The 18,040-nt window shown below is 40.6% G+C and overlaps 1 pseudogene; it reads right to left on the bottom strand.

The window, feature by feature from the left end:
* LOC142018657 (uncharacterized) overlaps positions 1–18,040 on the bottom strand; it is a 269,306-nt pseudogene that overhangs the window by 78,976 nt on the left and 172,290 nt on the right.

Raw genomic sequence — 18,040 nt, 5'->3', positions numbered from 1 at the left:
GGAAGAAGAAATTTATTCTCCTTAACTTCTGATGATAGGACAAGAAGCAATGGGCTTAAATTACAGCAAGGGAGGTTCAGATGGGACATCAGGAAACAAATCCTAACTGACAGGATGGTTAAGCACTGCAATAAATTGCCTAGGCAGGTTATGGAATCTCCATCATTGGAGATTTTTAAGAACAGTGAGACGAACACTGGTCAGGGATGCTCGAGATGGGGCTTGGTCCTGCTGTGAGTTCAGGGGACTGGACTTGATGTCCTCTTTAGATTCTTTGCAATCCTTACTAACTCCCTCCCCCCAAAAGTTTATCCACCTGTAGTATGAAATTATTTGACAACGATGGGTCAAATTCTATGCTCATGGTTCTGTAATTTAGAAATAACACAAAATAGTTCATTGGCAATACCCTGATTCACCCTAGTGTGCGCACTGGATTTGGCTACAATCCCTTAGTTCACTGAAAAATAACAATGGTTTGAATCAATGTCTGTATATTGAAGAGTTTGGTTTCTCGAACATGCTATATTTCCTTTACTCTTTCTCCTAGTTTCTCACTGAGCTGAGATATGATTCAAACATCTCCTTACTTTGAATTGCTTTTAACTCCCCCAAATGTTGAACCCTTTGCTTGTATGTAAACTCACAACAAAAGCTAAAAGGACTAGTTTTTCATTAAAAAAGTCCTCCCACATCCTTCATACTGATACATATTTGTTCTAGTTATGCCAATAGATGTATCGCTTCAATAATATCAGAAGCAACCAACATCACATTAAGCTATTCTTAACAATGTCTAGGTGACTGAATACTAGAAGTGAAAGGAAGAAATAAATTGACGCGAATGAATTCAGTAGGTGTGACACAGTCATACCTAACTGAGCTGTTTTTCTCGTATTAGCTAGAAAGCAAATGAGATTTAAAACAACTGAAACCAATAGAACTGTTTGCTTCCCCTAATGTGTATCTTTACACTACATTCTAATCCTGCTTGCCAAGTTTGTGTACTGCTCTTTGACTTGCATGGTAATTTAATTGAGATATAAGAGAAATATCTTTTTTGTTTTTTGGGAAGACTTGGAACTTCGCAACTCTTTCAGAACACAGCATCCAAGGGGGAAAGAAATCAAATCTGGTAATCATTTCCCAAACGTAACACTTGACATTGACTTCATTTCTACCTAAGGAGCTGTGTATGCACATGGTGCTCTCATTCATGGCAGTGCAAAACACCAGAAACTCTGTCCTCTAAGTCATTGGATTCAGACCGGTAAAACTGGTTTCCCTCTGTCTCTGTCTCTGTCTCTCTCGCCCCGCCACTGCAATCTGAGGACTGCATTCTGCACTAATTTAGCGGCCACACAGCCTCACAGCTGAAAACAATCTGCAGGAGATCAGAATCTGGCCCTTTGCCTAGCTATTCTGAAGAAAATAAGGACACAGTTGTTACCATTTATTTAAAATATTAAATAAATAAATGCACACACCCTGTAAGGCAATATGAACTCTTAGGCAGTTCACATGTAAATTATTAATTTGCAGAGTTGGTCCCAGAATATGAAATTTCACCAAAAAAGTTGGTACCAGCAAAGATTTCCCGTTAGCCACCTTGTTTCTCTTAAGTGCTAGTTGCCCATCAGTAACAATACACCATTTTAAGAACATTAAAATTAAAAAGCAGCATCCTTCTTTCCCACAGCCATGAGGCCTTTGGAAAAGATACTGTGGGGACAAAAGCACCTAGGCTGGTTGAGCAGCTTCAGGGACAGCTTCAGCAGATATACACTCCTGTGGTTTCAGTAAATCAGTGTTTCTGGGCCAAAATCATTTTGCTAAAAAACTGCAGAGCAGCTCTGGCCCTCAGACTGTTTTCTGCAATTTCACTCTGAACATTCTCTCTCTTCCTTGGCCGGATGTTTGCTCCACACTTTCGCTTTTCATTTCTAGTCTCTTCTTATTCCTTTCCTTCCCTTGTTTGTTCATGGAGCAAGTATCTCAGTAACAATCTCACTGTTTTCTGTTTTCGAGATCGAAAATAACAACAACAAAACTTTATGACCAATTGCAGAGGTAATGTGACATTTGCTGCCATGGGTGGTTCATTCTGCTTGTACTTCTCTCTCTCCTACTCTTTGGTTAACTATTTTAAAGGCTCTTTGGGACAGGAACTATCTAATATTCTGTGTTTATATAGTGGCTAGTATAATGGGGTGGTGTATCATTACCACTACTTCAGTGATACTCAGGCTGAAGCTTGGGAGCTCAAGCGGCTCTTTGATGTGTGTTGTGTCTCTTTTCAGCACATGGTATTAAAACACCATGAGATTTAGTTACCACCCAAAGTTAAACAATCAGAATGCTTTTACTAGGTTATTACCCAATTAGTCAATCCCTTTGCTGAGGAAAGTAATAAATAGTAAATGAAACAATGGAGTCATACTGCTATGGCTCTTTTGGGTAATACTGACCAGTATTTGGCTCCTGAATGACGGAGGTTTGAGTATTACTGCACTGCCTAATAGGCACAACAAATTAATAAGACATCATTCTTGTGACCAAAACTTGTTCTCTGGTATTGTTTGGTGTTTGAAGCCAGTGATTTTCAATCTTTCTTGACTAATGTATCAGTTTCAGAAGTCTGAAGCTTGAGCCCCACCACTCAGGACTCAAACCCAAGCCCCACTGGTTGATGCATACAATTTAGCTTCATAGGAGGCCCCTGTGGCATTGGCACCTGGGCAACTGCCCTGTTTGCCACTCCATAACATTAACCATGAACACTTATTCTCCCTGCTCCCCACCGTTAACTCCTTCCTGTGACTCCCCTGAAGTCACAATCCCTAGATTGGTAAGCACCAATCTTAATGAGCTGATGGACCCCTGGAAAATCTCTTCATACCCCTATGGATGCACACATACATATAGTTGAGAATTGCTGCTCTAAGTGAATAGAGTTTGGTGGTGACAGGACCATTCACAGCAGATAGAATTCCCTAAAAATGGTGATCATCACTGGAACCCTATCACAGTTGTAAACTGCAGCAGAGAAAAAATGGTGTGAAATGAGCTCACCCATCCTCTTACCCAAGACAGGGCTCCTTTGATCAGAGCTGAGTAACTCAACGTGTGGAACTGATCACTGCTACTGCCAACTCTGCCTGAAATAACTATAATAATCAAGACACCAAGAAGTCAGCTTGCACATTCACTAAATTCATGTATGAACTTCGATAGTAGTAGAAGAAACCTATAACATGGAGACTTTAAGAATGGAGTAAACAAAAAACAACACACTTGATCTGTAACCTTTTCTTTTTTAAACATTTACTCTTGTACCCAGGAGTACAAGACTGCATTTTTTGGCTTAGCAAAGTAACTCTCACACACTTGAGTGTTACACCGTCATCACCAGCATATATGCAGGAGATCTAGGGAAGCTGGTCTAGAAGTGTGATTAAGTTGTTCAAGGACAGTTTTAGATATCTCAAGGGGAATTCCGCACCATTGTGCAATGAAGTATTTGTTCATTTTATGTTCTGTGAAGAATTTAATCTTTCCCTGAAGAACTGGTGCTGCAGAGCTGCTGACCATCTCTAAGGGATGCACATCTCTCTAGGTCATGTATACATACAGGGCAAGGAATCTAGGAGGAGACAGGCTGCAGTGGTTCCCAGCATGTCCTGAAAGAAGAAAGCAATTTGCAGGAAACTCTCTACAAGCCCAGAACCCAGCATCAGGCTGTTTCTCTTTCTGGACCCCTGTGGGGTAGGGATGTGGTTGGGCTCTGGTGTAAAGGGGTTGTGGTATCTGGGATAAAGGCATCCCACAACTGGACTTTGGGGTGTAGGGGTGTGAGTGAGATGGGAGGAGAAGACTTTTCACATAAGATTTGCCAATTTGGCATATGCGACACACCCAGATTGAGGGCTTGTCTATACTTCAGGGAAAATCAACCTAGTCAGGATTCATCTTGCAGAGATTGATTTTGCATCTGGTAAAGATGCACAAAATCAATCTCTTTGGGGTCAGCAGTAAACCCCTGTACTCCACGCTATCATTGCTGTAGCTAGAATTATGTATCTGAAATCAACTTATTTCTGTAGTATAGATGACCCCTAAGGCAACCAACAAAAGCAAAACAAAGAAACAGGGAACTAGGTAATTCTGGGGGTTTCTTTAACCTTCTATTCCTGGGCAGATCTTTTTGGTTGTCCTAATTGGGACAGAAATACCTGCTGATTGATATTTTTAAATTAGTTAACAACATAATTGAAGCTGGTGTGATTATACTGTCTTATTTTAAAAAAATTAAATATACAGAATTTTGCAGAATTTTAAAATACTGTGGACTGAAATTTTAGGTGAAGAAATTCCTCAAGAGTATTTAGAGAATGAGGTGGATACATCTGAGGATGTTCTACAGAGGAGATATGAATAAAGTAAAAATAATAATAATAAAAAAATCTATCCAGAGTCAAAGGTCTGAAGCACCATCAATCACTGAACATGAGTGAAAGCTCCTAGCTGCACCACCACAGACCCCTATATTGTGAGCTAAAAGAGCAAGCACAAAAATAAAATACTGAACCATGTGGCCCTGATTCAGAGTTCTGCATCCATCATACATTCATCCCAACGTGAACTGTCAATAAGACTTCAAACAAAACCCAAACATACACACACAACTTGGCATCTTGAGAAATGTGTCAGTGCTGACCTATTTTAACATAAAATTCACAAGAAAGGAGAAGATAAGAAAGAGACAGTTGGTGTAGAAGGGGAAGGGTGGTGATTTGTATGCTCATCATAAATCAAAACTGATTGTTGAGGAGGTATCTAAGTAGTTCTAACTATTGAAAGGATCCCAACCTTCCCAAAAAAACCCAAGCCAAAACAAAACAAAAAAAACAAACCAAAAACAAACCAAAAATCAAAAATCAAGCTACCACATTATCTCCATCCAAACACACCTATTGGACAGTTTACAAGTGATGCCTTGAGTTCCTCTCCTCCAAGTATGACCTGGATCTCCTCCAATTGGCTGCTACCTGTTCCGGTCCATCAAACCTGCTTTCACCAGATCTCTTGTCTGTATCTAAGAGTCTCCCTGTCTCTCTCCTGACTTCTTTGAGGCTTTCACTTGCTTGACAAAATCTACTTCTCTCCACTGGCTTTCATGACACAGTTTGTGAAATTTCTCAGGGTCACAGATTGAGGCGGTATCTCTGTTTCTTGTGGGATTACTATTCACAGGAAAATATTCATCACTAGTTAGGCTGAAGCACAGAACTAGTTAGGCTCAAAAACAGAACTAGTTAGACTGAAGTACAGAACTCAAATGTGGAGACAGTATACAGTTATTTGCATTTTTTCCTAATGACAATTTTACTATAAAAATAATATACCCTGTTTTCCTACACTTGTAGTTCTCTTTCCTGTGAAATAGGCCTCAAGCTAGGTTAATATTTACTTACTTACTTATGCAGGAGTGTCCATCAGCATGGAGTCTGTATCCCATATCACATATGCAATAGAAGGAGTTCAGAGTGTTAACACAGCTCTGCGGGCAGCCTCCATTCATTACCACACATTCATCGACAGCTAGAGAAAGAAGACAGATGGCAGAGATTATAATGCCATTTCAATGTCAGCCTCAAAGCAGACACACATTATTCCTCCTGGACATTATATAGCATGTATGTGGTACAACTCCTACATTGGTGCCACTGATTATCTTTACTTCGACTTAATTTCCTTCTGCTGCATAAACAAAACATTGACAATCGAAACTTTGAGATCCTCAAAGTTCCAGGATGCTGGTGTTGCCTAACCTTTCTGCTTCTTAAGCACTTGATAATTGGAGAGATCTGTGGCATGAATGCTTCCTTGGGGGCAGGAAAAAAGACATAGGGAAGCAATTACAATAATCTAACACACATGAGTTTGCAGTTACCACAGGATAAACATCTGGCATTTGAAAATGCTACATGAAGAGTTCCTTCTGTGTCAAGCCATTAACTCTACCAGTTGAGGTCCTGATGGGCAATGGGGTAAAGTACTAAAGAAAGGGAGAGAAAAACCTGTGAGAAAATAGCTAATATTTTATTTTTAATAAACTATTTATTTAATTGATTTTATTTTTCTTTGAGCCTGTGCTTACTCCAACTGAAGTCAATGAGAGCCTTAAAATTGCTGTCAGTGGAAGCAGGGCAGTATCTTGCTCCATACAACTTGTGATCCCTTCCATCTCCTGGAACTGTAGCTGATGTTCTTGAAGTTTCAGGGTTTTTTTTTCTTTTCCTTTCTCGAATGGCCAATCGCAGAAGAGCTGTTATCCACTCATCTCCATTCAGCAACTTTCTGTGTCTCTCACTTCATAAAACTGCTATGAGCTGTACCCTGGGCTATCCCTCAAATATTTCTCACACAAGGAGAAAGTGCCACCTGAGAATACATATTTATGAAATCTTTTTGCCTTGAATACATTTGCAGCCATGATTTGTTTTAATTACAGCTGCAAAACGGAACATTTTATAAGCTTCTGAACGGTGCTAGATAAGAAGCTTCCATATCTTTTCAGCGACATTAGCACAGTTTAAATGGCATCACATTGAAGTACTGATGCCACTGAATCAAAAATCAGCAGAGAAGAATCTACAGGTGCCTAATCCAGAATTTCTGGAGGCTTCTGTTGGGTCCAACTGGCTTTGGACCAGGTGGTAAGAGTGCCTGAAAATGCTAACCTCCTCAGCCACACACAGAATGTGGGTGAGGAGCCTGGGTTTCAAGCCAATACAGGCTTTGCCCACGCTAATGGTGGCATGTAGCATACATAGAACTACAAGCCATAGTGAAAAAAGGCTCTGTGCATGCAGTGATATGCAGTTACACATGTACGTAAAAAGGCTCTAAGAGGAAGAGGCATTCGGAAAAGCTTGCTAGAGCCTTTCACTGTGGTGAGAAGAGGTACTGGCAGTGCCAGAACACTGCCTCCCCACCCACACTACCTGTGAGTCCTGGGGAAATTCTGCAATTGTTGCATTTGGAGACATAAAATTACAGAATTCACCCAGAACTGACCCATGCTGGGAGGGAACACAGTATGTGCTCTACCTCCTGCCATAAGCGTAGGCATTGCTTGAGAGGCAGCCCACAAAGAGAGGAAAGTCTGAAACTGTTTATGGGGGGGGGGAATGTATTTTGAATGAGAAACACTCATCAAAGAGAATCAGGAAAACGAGGGTGGAGAGGGAGATTTTTTCATTATATGTTTGATGAAAAATGGCTTTTATACTCACATTGTTATATTTCTGCTCTGCATCTAAATTGCTATGGTTTATGTTTTTAATACTTTTATGTTTATTTCATTACAAGTCTAATAAAAATTAAATGAAAAAGGAAACGTTGTAAAGATGAATCAGAAAGACAAGAATTCCTACACTTTTCCTTGTTGTAAGAAATGCTTTTATAATGTTCAACATTGATACTTTACATGTGAAATGCACTCATGTATAATACAGCACAAGTGTTGACTAGTGTTTAAATTCAGAACATTTGCCTATATACATCACTTACCACCCCCTCTCTTAAATATGCTATTTTATTAGGCTACATACTATATATTTCCTTCTGGCTATAGACATCTGGAATCTTTTCCTTATTAACAGAAGTTGTTTGAAATGTAAATGTTAAACAGAGTATGTTATTCATCTTCATGTCTATTACACAACATCATGTTAAGAATTAATTCATTAACTTTTTCCTCACTGATGATGATATATCAGGAAAGTCACACAATACAATTCTTTAAAATTCTGAGAACTCATGTAAAATAATTGTCAAGATAATTAAAACCTACTATTACAAGAATCCTTTTATCTGTCTAATAAATGATGTTTTTACTTAAAGCATGTGTCCGGTATCAAAAATTAAAACTGGTTGCCAGAGTGCTTTTACCAACTATGGTAAATAATTAAAAAAAAAAGACTAAAGAATAAAACCAGGAACAATGAGACATAGTTTCGAACCTCCCATCATTATGACATATTTTCCTCAAGAATCTTCATTACTGTGAACTCTCAAATATACAATGAAAGACATAAATTGTATACAAAGATTTTCAGTAATTATTTAACAGACAAAAATATGGCTGTAAAATGGGATGTCTGCTCTTATAAAATAGCAAAGACTCACAAAAGTAGTGGCCTAACTAATTATAAGCATTTCAAGAAGTGATGTGATTTTCAAGGAAGACTGTGCACACAACAACTCCAACAGACTTCTGTGATACTTGCAACTTTTTCCCTATTTTTCTCAGTAGGTCAACATTTTATTTGAGATGAAGGCATAAGTTATCAGTCTCGCTTTTATGCACTGCTTCTTTAATTTCTCCGATGCTTCAATACTCTGTAACTATTAGTTAAATTTCTGTGGGAGCTTCTGGGTGCTTGGTACTTTTGAAAATCAGGCTATTTGAGTACTTAAGTAAAGACTTAGACCCCTAACTTTAGGCTGCATTTTTTAAATTCTTGGCCAAAATCCTTTGCAGGCAATGAATATGTTAATAAAGATCTCCTTTTTGTTTACTTCAAACAACGCTTCTTTTCTGACAACTGGCTTTGAAGACTAATGCATTAAAAGACAAATGATTAAGTTTCCCTGCAACATGGGGAAAAAAGGCACAAGATTAATGAGTCTGGTACACAATAATTCTGTGGTTGTCTTCTTGGGATGCTATGTAAACAACCAAGTTGACAGTGGGCAATCCCTTTAGCTTAAGGCTTTCTCTGCAAGATCAATATTTTATGAGACATCCTTTCACGGACTACAGATACCAGGAAACACATAAGACACAGCCACCTCTCATTAACTGCTGCATCTCAGGAACAGAAATCTCCTTTGCCTCCAATTACAGAAGAAAAATGCTATAATTATTTAGTCCATTAATCATTCTGATGACCAGACAGTAATCCCACAGCATGGTCTACACTTAAGTATTAATAGTATAACCAGTTTGGATAGGGATGTGATTGTTTTTACCAATTACTTACATTGGTATAAATACAAGTGCTGCTTGAGGCTTTGTCTACACTAGCATTTTTGTAGTAAAATTTTTGTTGCTCAGTGGGTGTTAAAAAACACCCAAACTCCCTTATGAAATACTTAAACTAGAATTAAAAAAAGGTTTCATTGCCTTTCCTATCACGCTTCCTAAATCTCAATTCCCAACCCTCAAGGAGTTGGCGGGGGATGGGGAAGGAGTGGCATATGCTGCACTTGGCTGAGATGAAAAGCTCACCCAGTAATGGAGGCAGTGTTGAGTTCATCACTGACAGAAAAGCAGCAAGGTCAAGAAACAGGGTTTTTCAACCCCAGAACTCTGAGCATAATCCCAGCCTTCTTGGGCAGGGATGATTCCCAGCAGGAAGGGGAAAGGGAGAAATAATTACCTTGCAACATAATCTTAGAAAAATAGTGAGACAATTTATGATGTATTTACAGAAATGACACAGGAGAAAGAAACTGAGGACATCATAGATTCCTACTGAGACCATTGGCAGGGGCAGGGCAAGATGAAACTGGAGAGGTGCGGACTCATACCACCCTTCAGGCCTTTTGTTCAGAGCACAGGAAAAGTGCCATGTGGGACAATGGACACTGCTTGCAAAAAACCGCGAACTCAAGCACATGGTGTTTTGCATGTGCAGCCACATGTGCAATGCACACAGGGATCATTGCTCAAAGAAAAATTCAAGCTTACTGCATTCAGCTAATGTGGATCTCCATTGAATAGTAACAGAGAGGGAGCCGTGTTAGTCTATATACCATCAAAACAAAAAAGCAGTCAAGTAGCACTTTAAAGACTAACAAAATAATTTATTAGGTGAGATTTCGTGGGACAGACCCACTTCTTCAGACCATAGCCAGACCAGAACAGACTCAATATTTAACGCACAGAGAACCAAAAACAGTAATCAAGAAGGACAAATCAGAAAAAAATGATCAAGGTGAGCAAATCAGAGAGTAGAGGGGTAGAAGGGGTGGCGGGGAAGGCCAAGAATTGGATTAAGCCAAGTATGAAAACGAGCCCCTATAGTGACTCAGAAAATTCCCATCCCGGTCTCTATACCATGGGTCCAAATGAATAAGTCAGACTATGAACAGGAGGCAGCCAGACAACTCTCCAACACCACATTTTACAGACCTCTCTCCTCTGATCCCATTTTGGAATTCCAAAGAAAATTACAATAACTACTGAAGGAACTCCCTGTTGCTACTTGGGACCTTATTCACTCAGACACACCATCTGAGCCACAGCCTGGATTATTCTATTTACTTCCCAAAATCCACAAACCTGGAAAACCTGGACGTCCTATCATTTCAGGTATTGGCACCCTTACCACCGGACTATCTAGTTACGTGGACTCCCTCCTCAAACCCTATGCCATCAACGCTCCCAGCTATCTCCGAGATACCACCGACTTCCTGAGGAAATTACAAAATATTGGAAAAGTTCCTGATAACGCCATCCTTGCCACAATGGATGTAAAGGTTCTGTACACTAATATTCCACATAAAGATGGATTACAAGCAATCAGGAATACCATCCCTGATGTCACCACAGCCAATCTAACGTCTGACCTCTGTAGCTTTGTTCTCACCCACAATTATTTCTGATTTGGGGACAATTTATACCTCCAGATTAGTGGAACTGCTATGGGCACCCGCATGGCCCCACAATATCCTAATATATTTATGGCTGACCTGGAACAACGATTCCTCAGCTCTTGTCCCTTATTACCCCTCCTCTACTTAAGATACATTGATGACATCTTTATGATTTGGACCCATGGTATAGAGACTCTAGAAGAATTCCACAGATACTTTAACAATCTGCACCCCACCATCAACTTATGCCTTGATTACTCCATGCAAGAGATACATTTCCTGGACACTACAGTACAAATCAAGGATGGCCTGATCAGTACCACACTGTACCAGACACCCACTGGTCGCTATACTTACCTACACCCTTCTAGCTTCCATCCTGCACAGATAACTAGATCCATTGTTTCCAGTCAAGCCCTGAGGTACAATCAGATTTGTTCTGATCCATCTGACAAAGACCAAAAAATACAAGATCTCTACCAAATATTCATAAACCAGAATTACCCACCAGGAGAAATAACAAAACAAATCAACAAGGCCAGACGAATACCCAGAGACCAACTACTCCAAGACTGGCCCAAAAAAGCCAAGAACAGAACACCACTGGTCATCACCTTGAGCCCCCAACCCAAAACACTGCAACAAATTATTAAAGACCTACAACCAGGCTGCCACACTCCAAAAGGCCCTAAGTGACATGCCTGTTTTTTCCTATAGACAACCTCCCAACCTTATGAGGATCCTCACCAACAGCCATAGTCTATACCACAGGAATACCAGTCCTGGAACCTTTCCTTGCAACAAAGCCCACTGCCAGCTTTGTCCACGTATCTTCTCTGGAAATACCATCACTGGACCTAACCAGGTTACTCACAGAATCACGGGCACATTCTCATGTTCTTTGACTAACATCATATATGCCATTATGTGCCAACGATGCCCAGGTGCTTTGTACATTGGACAGACGTCTAACTCCCTTAGACAAAGAGTTAATGGGCACAAAACAGACATAAAAACTCTCCAGATCCACAAACCGGTTAGTTAACATTTTAATGGAGTGAGCCATTCTGTTAATGATTTAAGAGTTTGCGTGTTACTGAAGAAAAATTTTCACATCACTATTCAAAGGGAGACAGCCGAGCTGTCTTTTATATTCAAATTCGGCACATTAACACGTGGCTTGAACTGGGATGGGAATTTTCTGAGTCACTATAGGGGCTCGTTTGCATACTTGGCTTAATCTAATTCTTGACCTTCCCCCCTCAACCCCTCTACTCTCTGATTTGCTGACCTTGATCATTTTTTTCTGATTTGTCCTCCTTGATTACTGTTTTTGGTCCTCTGTGCGTTAAATATTGAGTCTGTTCTGGTCTGGCTATGGTCTGAAGAAGTGGGTCTGTCCCACGAAATCTCACCTAATAATTTATTTTGTTAAGCTTTGAAGTGCTACTTGACTGCTTTTTTGTTTTGGCTCTCCACTGATATGCACTGAAGACCAAACTACCTCTCTTTTAGAAAAGCTGCACATGAAAACTACCTTACTAACAGGAGTTTAGAATGACAAGAAAGATGTATGTCAGTGCTGCTCTTTCTGTTCTTCTTATAAGATACTATGAGCCTCAGTTTGATTTATCCATTCCAAAAGATGTTTAAATTGCATGAGTGGTAGTTTCATGACATGAGAATAACAAGTTAAGCCACCTTCTATTCATTTAGACAGCTTTTCTTTGCACATTGTATGTTCACAACACCTGTTAAACAACAAAGATGCATAAAAAGAATGAGGATGGCTTCCTAGACACTTGAGTACTGATCCCAAGAGGGATCAGTACTTCCATATTACCTTAAAATTAACAAAGCAAGTTTTTTTCAGGCAGTCCCTGAAGGTCAAATGCATACCTGGGGTAAAGCCTTGTCTACATATGGAGGTGCTCCTGATTAACAATTTCTGATTAACTCTACGTGTTGTTACCCTTAATGCAAAATAAGAATGCCTTGTTCCTGTTTTGCTTAACCCACTGGATTTGTAGACCCTATAAGAATGGGTATAAATAAAATTAAAAGTAGAATAACAATGAAAAGTAACAGTGTGAACAAGCCCTTATGCTAGAATTAAGGTTACTTATACCAAGTATGAATTTGAAAATGCCCATACTGTACTGACAATTTAAAATTTAAAATTTACAAATCATAAATCTATGTATTAACAAAAATGTTTGAAAGTCCTGGATACATATATTTCAACTGATATATTCTAGAGTATGGGAACTTACTATAGTTGTTTTTGAACTGTATCAGTTTGAGATCTGATTGCATGCTTTTTGAAATACTGACAACTTGCTTTATTACTTTGTTCATGAGAAAAATGCCAATTTGTCTAGGCCTCCGAAGAACACATAACAGCTGTGATGGGCAAACTTGAAGACTGCATAAAAAATTATTACAAAGGGTCCCCTGAGAGACAAGAAAAATGGCTGATTATAGAGAACTACTACTTTCTGCTTCTCACAAAACCATATGCAGAGGAAAGGGAGCACTGGCAATAACTGTCATACATCCAACCCCAGAACTGAGCCGTACAATTTGTATTTCTTATAATTTTTGCATAGTAGGAGAAAGGAAAACCACAGAACATATATAGTTGTATAAATAATGTAAGACAAACAGCAATTGACTAAAGAAAGACAAAAATAACTATTGAAACTTCAGGACAAGAAATGGCTTCTTTTACAGTTAGGTTTTAGTTTAGTTTTAAATAGGGCGACCATATTTCTCTGTCCCATGGGGGGTGAGGGGGAGGCGGCTCCTCCCAACTCCACCAAGCCCTGGGAGCTTCTGCAACTGCTGGACAAAAAGAAGGGGTTGGGGTGGTGCAAATACGGGACAATTAGTCCCTTTTGAAAAATAAGTAGGGGCACCTTTTTGTCATCACAAATACGGGACCATCCCGCAAAATATGGGACGGATGCTCCCCCCTAGTCTTAACCCACATTAATACAATATGTGTCATGTCCCTCTCTTGTGGCTGATCTACTAGAGGGCAACAGCCTGCTACTGATGCTGTCTGATACAGTTTACTCCCTATAGCAAGTGATCTAGGTAGGGAATCATTATAAAAAGTGGTGCCCAGACAAGCTTTCTCTCACGAGGAAAAGGGAAATGGTCTAATCAAATGGTTACATCTCAATATCTAACAGAGAGATAAAGTCAAAAGTAGTATCACAATTCTTAATCCCCTATGAATGAATCCACTCAGTGGGGAACAGAAGGGAAAAGAACCCCTTCCCAGAGCAATGGCTCTAGTCAGGAACAAGGCTTATGTGTGCCACAGTAAAGGACAAGTTACTGCTGACCAGCATCTAACTGGCAATATCATCGAGTGTAGCACATTTAAGCTATAACTACACAGTGGTGCAGAAATGCCCAGGGGAACATGAACACTAGCATGCACCAAAAGGTTGTGTTCCAACTGCCTCATTTGCATGCTGCTAGTAGGAACTTGAAGGTTCCCAGCATAGGTTAACACAGTCCTCTTCCTGGCAAGACTGCAGTAATGCCAATGCAATGCTTTTTCATTCTCACCACCTGTGTCTACAATGGACAGTAAAAGTGTGCATCTTTGGCACAATCTGCACTTCACACCTCAGTAGGCCAGGCTGCAGCACACAGGAGATAAGGCTCTGGTATGTTGCAGCGAGTCGCTTTCTAGTAGAACTCGCCAGGGACTGTGACAGCTTCGCACCAATTTACAGAGAAGCATTTCCATCCATAAGAGAGGCCTGTGCTTCAGATGCTGTTCTGTGCTGACTCCTTTACAGCCTGCATTTTTTGTTCCTTTCCCCCATACTTCTGTCTACTTCCTGAGGCTGTAAGCTCCTCAGGGTGGCAACTCTCTTCTTGGTCTCAGGAGAGTGCCTAGCACTGGAGGTTGCAGCCTCTGCCAGGTTTTAATTCTTAACCCCTAGGTTGTCTGTCTTAAGGAGGAAATAGTTGTATTTGACTAGGATGTAGAGATGAATTTCCTGGTTACTTCCTTCCAGAACTGGAGGGAGAATGAAGAATCTCTGAGTGGTGAGGAGGCAGTATTAAGAAAGTGGGCAGCTGGTACCAGGTTGTCTTCACAACTGTGGGAGGCCAAAAGGAACAACCAGCCCAGCAGCTGCTGCAAGAGGACTTGGATTCCCACAAAAGGAGCAGTTGGAAGAGAAGCAGCAGCAACCCCACAAAAATAAAAGGATTTCAAACAAGTGACACCCCACTTTACTTAGAATAATGATGATCCTGTGGTTAGGGCTTGGGGGCCTAGGTTGAGTTTCTTGCTGGGCCACAGTCTGGCTTTGTGTAAGTGCCTTACTGTATGCCTCAGTTCCCAGTGTACAAAATGGGAATAATGCATCCCTACTTTACAAGGGTGTTGTGTGGATAAATACATGATGGACCATGAAACATTCAGATACTATTGTTTTGAAAGCCATATGCGTGATGGATGGATGGATATCTGATTTCAGGCGTGTTTCACTAATTGACTAATTGATTTTTGTGGATGGGGAACTTCAGGGAAACTAGGGCCTCCAAGGCTACAGTACTGGGATACCAGCCCCTTGCCACACTGCAGTTTCTGCTAGAAATACTTGAAGGTCTGGGCTTGGCTCTCACTAAGAATGGGTTTCTGTATGTTGGCAGTCATGGTTCAGTCTTCAGGTATTTCCCAAGGAAGACAGTGTGGTTAATGCTGTTGGCTTTTTATTTACCCATTTATGTTTACACATAAAAAGTAACACAAATAGTTAAGTAAACAAATCTCAGAAGCAGTGGGGCCAACAGCCACTTTGGGCCCTGGGGAAAGTGGGAGGGGGCCTACCTCTGCACCCCTGAAAGGAGCAGGGCCAAGGACTGAAGGGAAGGGGCCAAGGGCAATTGCCCTTAGCACTGCTGGAGCCAGGACTGCAGTGCTGGGTTTCTCACAGCTGTACAGAGTGGTGGAGCACAGTTGCCGGCACTTCAAAGGCACCCAGAGCTCTGGCCGCCACCACTACCGAAGTAGCTACAGTAGCAGCAGAGCTCCAAGTCCCCTTGAGAGGTTGGGGCCAAGGGAAACGGCCCCCTTTGCGCCTCCCTCTCACTCTCCTCCCATAAGTGGGTCTGCTCAAAAATTGATCAGTGCCCAAATTTTTGTTTTTAGCTGATTTTCAGTGTGACATTCCAGTCTCCCCTTCAGTGACTGAACTTTGAGTTGGCTCATCAGAGTATTGAGCCTTCCACCCTCAATCCTATATACAAACCATGTGTTGTAGTTGGCAACTCTGCAGGCCAGAATGAAAACTGCCCATTCAATTTGAACAAGGTCAAGAAAGACCTATTTTAAATTCAATTGATAGGCCATTTGAAACTGTCAAATCCATGGATGACAAACTCAACAACTTACTTGACAACTAAAACTATTTCTAATCCTCTCTTTGATAGGGAATGGTATGAAGCCTCAGGAGTCAAGGCACATCACTGCTTGGTCCTCATAATATGCAGAGAAAATGAAAGTGTCAGTTGAATGAGAAAAAGGAAAACCATCTGTTTGATAGCTGGCTAAGCCTGTGATATGTAAACTGCTTTGGATTCAAGCATCCCTAATTAGCATTTCAAGGCATTCTTCATCAAAAATATGTTTATGCACACACGAGAATTAAGCAAATTTTAGGATTGAATAATTTGTACGAAAGTCAGGGTAAGGGATTAAAATAAGAAATGGGATAAATCTTCAGGACAGTTCTCACAGGAGCATGGTGACATTTTCACATGCCAATGAAGTAACACCTCTTTTTCACATTTCAGACAACTGCAGTTTTGTTCCTTCTTAAATTATTAACACAAGAAGTCTCTTGTTCAGAATCTTGGAACTGTACGCAAAATTTTAAAGAGGCAGGTCAAAACAACATTAATGTAATCATATCATTCAGCATAAAGGTATTTTGGCAACACTGTGCCACTCCTGGCCTCTACCCCAGCCCATATCTTCATATGAAATGGCAAAGTTTTTGAGTGAAGAATGTTTCTGGAAGAGGTAAACTATATTAGGGATGCAACCACAAGAACCACTGTCCAGAAACATGCATAGTTTTAGCTGCACAGCACACAGGGAATGATATATAAAACATGCATAGTTTTAGCTGCACAGCACACGGGGAATTATATATATATTAAATTGCATTTATTGTGCAAGAAGGTTGTATAGGAAGGTCTGATGTGGTATTCATCCTATATCAACCTAGAAGGGATTAACTGAGGCTGAGGAAAGTCCAATTAACCAGATAGGCCATAGCTAAGGGGAACTGAATGACCTACGTAACCCCTGGATAATGGAGGAACCCATCTAGGAAGGAACAGGTAGGGCTAGGATAAAACTAAGTAACTAGTAGTAGAATGGGGCTTTATTGAGGGAGCCTGTAACCAATCTGGATAGTAGAGAGGGAAAGAAGAAAAACTAGGTGAAGAGGATACAGGAAAAGACTCAGGGAAATGGCAGCAAGCTGTCAGAAGGTGTAAGTCTTGGCTGCTGATTAGAGTCCTTGAACAGGAACTGGCCTCCTGGGAAAGTGACAGTGTTTGCACCATGAAGGGAAGACTGTCATCAATATGAAGAGACTTTAATACCTCAGAAGACAAAAAGACAGAACACCATTAGCTGCAGAGGGAAAGAGACAGGGGCAGGGGAGGAATAATGGGGTATGCTGTGAGTAACGGAGGTAGGGGGCCATTGGACCTGAAAAATGAAGCCTACTGCAGCCAGGGGGAGGCACCCTTGCGGTGAGTGGTGTCTCACTCATCTGTGACAAAAGGTCTGCCTACATGCCATGAGAATTTGAAACAAGACAACTGAACACATATGGAAGTTTCATGTGTAAGCAGACTCTTCTGAAAAACAAGGGGGCCAAAGTTATCACTATCACCAGCAGGTTTGATTCAACCTTATTTTCCACTTTTCCTAATATGGAGCATACTCACAAAAGCAGCTACAAAATTCTCTCACACCATCAATTTTTAAACAAAACTTCTCAAATCAGAATCCGATACCAGTTGGAGGGAAGTCAAAGGGGAGATCTATTTAATAATGGCTAGAGTGATATGTCCTGTTGAACTCCGTACTATTCAAAAGGTGCTAAGAAAGTTGGCCCTCAGTACCTTCTTTCAGGAGGATATGACACAGTTTGAAAAAAATATGGAATAAAAACATGGAGAAAAATTGGCATCTTAGGGAAACACCTGCTTTTTAACAGTGCACCTTACTGACCTAAGTAAGTGGCTTCATTACAGTATGATGGGTAAAGAGTTACCTCTCATCACCCTGTTGTTAGGATATACAACAGTACTATGATCACAT

The sequence above is a fragment of the Carettochelys insculpta genome, chromosome 10, assembly GCF_033958435.1.
Source record: "Carettochelys insculpta isolate YL-2023 chromosome 10, ASM3395843v1, whole genome shotgun sequence".
NCBI classification, from domain to species: Eukaryota; Metazoa; Chordata; order Testudines; family Carettochelyidae; genus Carettochelys; species Carettochelys insculpta.
The sequence above is the reverse complement of the archived record's forward strand: the minus strand, read 5'-3'. Positions and strand labels throughout refer to the sequence as shown.